The following is a 7,690-nucleotide window of genomic DNA, read 5'->3' on the forward strand; positions in this document are numbered from 1 at the left end:
TTTCTTAATTTCTTTATTTTATTCTCTATGTGCTTTTCTTTTAGCTGTGTCTCTTATAATGGGTGTATGGTTACATTTTATTATTTGTTAATTAAACCCGACATGTCCTTTCTTACAAGTGTTGTTTAACTTACATTGATTGTGATTAATGATTTCTTTTTACCTGTTCCTGCCATCTGTTTTTGGTATTTTACTAAAATTTTTATTTGGTTTTTGTTTTTATCCATTCCTAACTGTTGTTGAGCTGACAAAGTTTGCTCTATTTAATTTAACCCCTGTTGGTTGCAAATTATGTTTTGTTTAAACTTTTAGTGGATATATTTAAATTTTTAACAAACATTAAGTACAGACTTATCTAACAAAGCCTAAAGTTATCCAGTGACTCTATCTTCTCAAACAAGCAAAGACATTAGTATGCTCAATAACACTGAATATCTACATTTTCCTGTGATTGCTTTCTAGAATTTTAGTTATATTTTCTATTATAAATGCACTGGTGTCATTATCTTATACACTTCATGGCTAATTTAAGTATTCAGCATATTTTATTGTTCCTGCCCTTATCACTATTTATTGTGCCCCACTCCTCCTGGAATCCAGTTTTTATCTGTTACCATACAAACTTAAGTAGTACTTATTTTTTCAAAACTATTATTAGGAAAAGTTGTACGTTCACAGAAGAATTGAGAGAAAGGTAGAGTTTCCCCATGTACCACCTAAGCTGACACATGCATAGCCTCCCTTGAAATCAATACCTTCCCAAACCAGGGTGACATACGAGGGAGGATGCAAAAATATAATTTATTTATTTAAAAAATTGTGTATATATACTTTTAAAAATTATTTTATTGTTGTTTAAATACAATTGTCTGCATTTATCCCCCATGACTCTCCATCAACCCCAGCCATCCACAACTCCCTCCCTTGCTTCCATCACCCTTGGCTTTGTCCAAGTGTCCTTTATAGTTGTTCCTGAAAACCCTTCCCCTTTTCCCCATCATTGCCTCATTTTTCCTCTCTGATTACTGTCAGTTCATTCTTAATTTTGATGTCTCTGGTTATATTTTCTGTACCAGTTTGTTTTGTTGATTACATTCCACTAAAATGTGGCATCATATGAATTTGGCACTCACTGCCTGGCTTATGAACATTAGGGTGCATAGGTTTTTTTGGATTGGAGTTTCAGGATTCTGAGGATATAATCCCAGCAGTGGAATTGCCTGGTCAAAACACAGTTCCATTTCCAGTTTCCTGAGGATATCCCATACTGTTTTCCACGGTGGCTACACCAGCCTACATTCCCACCAACAGTGCACTAGGGTTCCTTTTTCTCCACATCCTCTTCCACACTTGTTTGTTGTTTTGTTTATGATGGTCATTCTGACTGGTGTGAAGTGGCATTCCATAGTGGTTTTAATTTGCATCTCTCTGATGGCTAGTGATGCTGAGCATCTTTTCATATGTCTCTGGGCCCTCTGTATGCCCTCCTTGGAGAAGTGTCTGTTCAGGTTTTTTGCCAATTTTTAATTAGGTTGTTTGTCTTCCTGGACTGGACTCCTGTAAGTTCTTTATATATTTTGGAGATCAAAACCTTGTCTGAGTTGTCATTGGCAAATATGTTTTCTAAAATAGTTGGTTCTCTTTTCATTTTAATGCTGTTTTCTTTAGCTATGCAGAAGCTTTTTAACTAATAAGGTCTCATTGATTTATTCTTCCCTTTATGTCCTTGCTCTAGGGGACATATTGGTGAAAATATTGTTGCATAGAATATCTGAGATTTCCCTGCTTATGTTTTCTTCTAGGACTTCTATGGTGCCACAACTTATATTTAAGTATTTTATGCACCTTGAACTTATTTTTGTGTATGATGCAAGTTGATGATTGTATTGTGTAAATTGGTGAATCTTCCCATGGTTTGTGAGACTCTTCTTGTTAGCCTCTGCTTCTTAAATTAATCTGTTCTGACTCCCTGGGTTTCTGCTGTGAACTTCTATGGTAGAAGACCTGTGGGATTCAGTGGTGCAACCTCCTTGATCTTCTGAGCTAGCTGGTCTTGGGCTGTTGTTTATGTTGGCTCTCTGTATGTATTTGGGTTTTGCTTATTTTTGAGTCTTTCTCTGGTGGGTCCTTCCCTCCAGCTGGTTAACTGAGGGTCACTCCATCCACCACATCTTGTATTCTGCTGTGCAGGTGTGGACAGGTTGTGTTGAAGCTAGTTCTTCTGTGTGTACAAGGTTTTGAGGGTTCTCTCTCGCTCTTGTTCAGTTTTTTGTTCTCAGTAATTTCTCCACCATTCAGTTGTATTTCCAGAGCAGTCCTGGGTTGAGGTTAGTGTGGCTTCCTCTCCCTCCTTCACCTTCTTCCATTGTTATCTGTTGGTGGTTCCTTTGTTGTTGGGTTTCCTCTTCCATCAGGTATATTGGTGTTCACAGCTCCCACCTACTCTTTTTTGTGATCTGTTGGAGGGGGAAGGCAAATGGCTTAAGACAATGGGAGTGTATCCTATGGTATTTAAAGTACCAACCCACAGAGAAGAGATAAGAGATCCTTTGGATATGTATAGTGTTAACCATGATATTTCACCCAACTAATTACTTTTTAGAAAGGATGGAAAAAAGATAAGACTCTTTTGAGGGGGGAGAAGGATTGTGAATTGGATATAGAAGGCAGTGGGCTTGTGGGAGTTCAGATTCTGAGGTAAGGTGATAGTAAAGGATAGAAAATAGGTGTAGTGTGTGAGAGGATAGAGTTAACCACAACAGTATTAAGTTCCGGAACCAGTGAAGTGAGCTAAGATCTGGGAGAGGTGCTGTTTAGTATTTACAATTGTATGAAACAGCAATTAATTACAATAGTAGTGGAGTGACATTCATATGACATAATCTATGTGATGTGAATAACAAGAATAGATAATACATGACCTAGAGTAGTGTTCTCTTGGAACACAAGTGAAGTGAAAGAAGGAAAATTAAAATACACTATGAGAGAACAAGGAAAACCAGTCCAATAATGCAGTTAAACAAACAAAACAAAGAAAACTAAACAGAAAGAAGAGAAATTTTAAAAATACTAATAAAATAAAAGAATTAAAAATAATGAAAAATAGTAATAATACAAATAAACAATCACTTGCAATTTCTCTGGAGTAGCAAAGTAAAATTTGTTTCAGTTTCTCAGTTTTGGGGATGACCCTTCTTTGAGTCTGACCCTGGTCCTTTCACTGCTCCAGGTCTTATTGTCTGACTTGTTGAGTGTGGGGGGTAGAGGGGGGAAGAAAAAAAAAAAGCCTGCGGGTGGCTTTCAACCAGCCAAAATAGTTCTGCTGGTCTTCCTGGGTGCAGCAGGCAGAACTGCTGCACCCAGGAAGACCTGGGTGCAGCTGAGGGGGTTGTGTTTTGCTTTTCTTCCTTCCTGTGGTCTTGCTCAGATGGGTGTCAGATCTGAGCCATGCTCTTTGCAATTGCACAGCCTCCAGCCCAGTTCTTCAGTTCGTTCCAGGGCCACCAGGGCCCTTCCACATCAGGCCTATACCTTCAATCCACAAGTGTGCTATCCTTGAGGTGCACCAACTAGGGGCAACTCACACACCACCTTCTGGCTCTTTGCTGTCCTATGTGCTAGGGAGTCTCAAAGTCTCTTTGGGGTAGTTCAGCTACCCCACTAAGTCTTTCTGGGGACTGCTAACTCTCTGAGCCTTGCTGCTCTCCTCTGAGGGAAGGGGTTCCTCCATCTTCCTTTTAGGGAGCCAGTCTGGCCCATAGTGGGAGGGGCATGGGTATGTGCCACTAAGGTGGCCAGCATGTGGGCATGGTCTCCCCCCCTACCCCGTACCGATACTGTGGTGAGGGTGGTGGGGTCTGCGGAGGCCTGGGAGCATGGCCTCTGCTGCTGTGGCAGTGGGGGTGAGGGGCACAGCCACTGGGGGTGGCAGGGTTGGATGCATGCAGGCTCCAGGGCTGCAAGTGTGGTGCAGTGGCAGCTGAGTCACATGCTGCTGGCACTGCAGATATGGGCAGGTGTCTTCCACCACTGTGGCTGGAGGAAGGGTAGGGGTTTGACTGAAGTCTGGGTGACAGGGGCAGGCCTGTGGCCAAGGCTGCAGAGGCTGCAGAGGTGCAGCCAGGGGAGAAGGGGTCAGTGGCTGGGTGAGAACTCACTAAATTGCCACCTAGAGCCTCTTTTTTTTTTAATTCCTCCTGTTGAAGCCTGCCACTCCAAACAAGCTCCTGGCCTCTCACACAGCCCGACTTTCCAACCAGACTGGAGGCTGTGCGGGTCAGGGTCTGTCAATGCCCAATTCTTCTCCCTTCTCCAGGTGTCACCCAGCTCCCAAATTTCTCTGATAATGACCCAGCTGGTGTCCACAGCCTCAGTGGTACACATGACTTCTGTGCATTTGCCACTTTGCCTTTATTTCCCCAAGCGACTTCAAGCATTGGGTACATCCTGGTGTTGCTCAAACCTCCTGTTTGGCAGGTGAGGGAACCATTGACCTGGCTCTCTTACAAGAATCCTGCATTAGGCCTGAGGCTGCAGCCACCCTGGTCCCCACACTGGTCCCAGGGACCTTAATCATCCCAAAGCAATCTCCTTATTGTCTGATTTTTCAATGTCCTCTATAGTTTTGGCCTCCAATCTTCAGACATGCTGGGATACCATTGGCTGTTCACTCTGTTCCTCAGAAGATCAGCTAGGTGTTTCCCCCATGCGCAGGGGGAAGTGGACTCCACTCCTACCTATCTCGCTGCCATCTTCTTCTTTGTGTGTATTTATTCTTACATATTTAAACTTCAGTCACTTTCAAAGCACCCCCCTTTTCTTCCACTGCTCAAAACAGTTTTGAACATGTCAATTTTGATGCTTTTTTGTATTTCCTCCATGTTTTTCTTTCATCTCTTCCACATTGGCAAAATATGTCCCTTTGAGGACTTTTCACTTGAGGAAACAAAAAAAGTTACTTGGACAAAAATTGCCAAACAATCAGTGTGGTATGGGCAGGTGCACTCATAAATCACCCATCACGGTGATGGCAAACATGTTGAGTCTTCAAAAAAATTCACTGAAGCTGAACACAATCTCTCACAGAAATGCCAGCTGATGCACTGATACAGATGGGTTCCAAGAACACTCACCTAGCTGGGAAAACCTGTACTACAAGGGGCTTCCCCTCCAGAAGATAATTCTGGTTTATTTTGGATCCCCCCTTGTACTTGTTGGAACTGATTAACCTATACTGACACATTCTTATAACTCAAAGTCCACTACGTTTTTCACTCATCAGTCTAAACAAATATATAATGATATATATCCATGATTATGGTATCATACAGAACATTTTTGCTGCCCTATAGTCCTCTATGCCCTACCTATTCACCCCTCCCTCTTCTTTTACCTCTGAAAACCACTGATATTTTTACTGTTTGCATAAAGTTGCCTTTTCCAGAATATCTTTTACTTGGAATATAGAGTGTAACCTTTTTACACTCTAGACAGTCAGTCAGACTGACTTCCTTCACTTAGAAATATGCATTTCACATTTCTCTGTCTTGTCATAGCTTGAAAACTCATTTCTTTGGCTGTAACATAGTTCTGCATTCATGAACTGAAGGACCTCTTGGTTGTTTTCAAGTTTTGTCAATTAAGAATAATACTGCTATTCAAGTGCAGGTTTATGTGTGGATATGACTTTTCAAGTCATTTGGAAATATACCAAGGAATGTGATTGCTGGTAAAAGTAGATTTATTTTTATTATTATTTTTTAAGAAAATATCCTCCAAAGTGGCCATACTATTTTGCCTTTCCACAAGCAATGAATGGGATTTCCTATTGTTCCACATCCTTACTGGCATTTGATATTTGTTGTACTCTGCATTTTGGCCATTCTAACAGGCTTGTGGTGCTGTCTCATTGTTTTAATTTGCATTTCCTGGATAACATATGATGTGGAGTACCTTTTCATATGCTCTTGTACTATCTATATATCTTCTATGGAAAGGTCTTTGTTAATGTTTGAGCCATTTTTTGTTTGTCTTCTTATTGTTGAATTTTTAAAGTTTATATATTTTGGATAAAAATCCTATATCAGATATGTCTTTTGCAAACACAGGGTCCAGTACAAAAACACACCCCTTTTTACTACAAAATCATAAGCATGTAATTCTGTAGCATAACAATATCACACTCAAGCACACCATATGACATTTTAGGTGAAATGTTCAAGTTAAAACGATAAATTATTACAACCATATTATTACCCTACCAACCACAATCAAGCAGGCGTTACTTCTGCCAGATCTGTATTTTCTCCAATTAGGCGCCATGTCTTTTCATTCTGTTGATAGTGTTAACAGAGCATAATTTTTCACTTTAATGAAATTCAGCTTATCAGTCATTTATTTCATGACCATATTATTAGTCCTTTAGTTAGTGTTGGACAAACTGATTTGTCTTATTCAATTGCTTGGTGTTGTATATTTAGAAAGCATCACCAAATCCAAAGTCATCTACAGTTTATCCTATGTTATCTTCAGGAATTTTATAGTATTGCATTTTACATTTAGGTCTGTGATTCATTTTGAGTTAATTTTTGTAAATGGTACAATGTCTGTGTCCAGATTCATTGCTTTGAATGTCAGTGACCTGTTGTTCTAGTACCATTTGTAGAAAAGATGATCTTTGCTCCATTTTATTGCTTTTGAATCTTTGTCAAAGATTGGTTGACTATATTTACTTGAATCTGTGTCTGGGTTCTCCATTATTTTCCATTGATCTATTTGTCAAATTTTTTTGCCAATAATGTATCATTTTTATCACTGTAGCTCCTTATTATGAAGTCAAGTGGTTTCAGTTCTCCAACTGTGTTCTCCTTTAATATTAGATTGGCTATTATACATCTTTTGCCTCTTTTCATAACGTTTAGGACCACTTTGTCAATATTTACAAAAAAATACCAGGATGTTGAGTGGAATCACACTGAATCTATCAATCAAATTGGGAAGACTGAATTCTTCTTTCTCTCTCTTTATATGCTTTTTATTTTCCATTTTAATATCAGTTGAAAAATGTTACAGGCTACCAAATTCAAAAAAAGCATCTCATTGATCTTATAAGGATTCTAAAAGAACATCTATTAACAGCAAACAAAACAAATAAAAATACCTTAAATTTAAAAAAAGGTGTGGAGATTTATAGGTGTAAAAATAAGAAGCTTTTTGTAGATATTTTATTCAAAATCTATTGTATTTTGATTGGTAGAAATAAAATTTTAAACTTTGTTAATTAGAAGAATATTTGCTTTCTATAAATTCAGTATACTTTTTCTTTGACAATAATAACATAAAAATGTTTAAATGTGCATAGCCCTAACAGTAACAGTTCTGATGTACCTTTGTGGAAGGAAAACACATAGCAGTTCAAGTCACAATATACTGATTTTCAAAAACCAATATATTCTATTTCAATCAGGCATTAGGGTCTGAGGCCCACAAGAGGTCATAATGATATCTTTACCACCCAAATAATAACTATTTTTTAACCAATAATACATTTTTTATTGTTGGTCAAGCACAGTTGTCTCCATTTTCCCCCTGCCCTGTCTGCAGCCCCACCCTCAATCCTACCACTTATGGCTTTGCCTATGGGTCCTTTATACATGTTCCTTGAAAATGCTCCCCTTATTCCCCCCATTAT

This window comes from Phyllostomus discolor, chromosome X, assembly GCF_004126475.2.
Source record: "Phyllostomus discolor isolate MPI-MPIP mPhyDis1 chromosome X, mPhyDis1.pri.v3, whole genome shotgun sequence".
NCBI classification, from domain to species: domain Eukaryota; kingdom Metazoa; phylum Chordata; class Mammalia; order Chiroptera; family Phyllostomidae; genus Phyllostomus; species Phyllostomus discolor.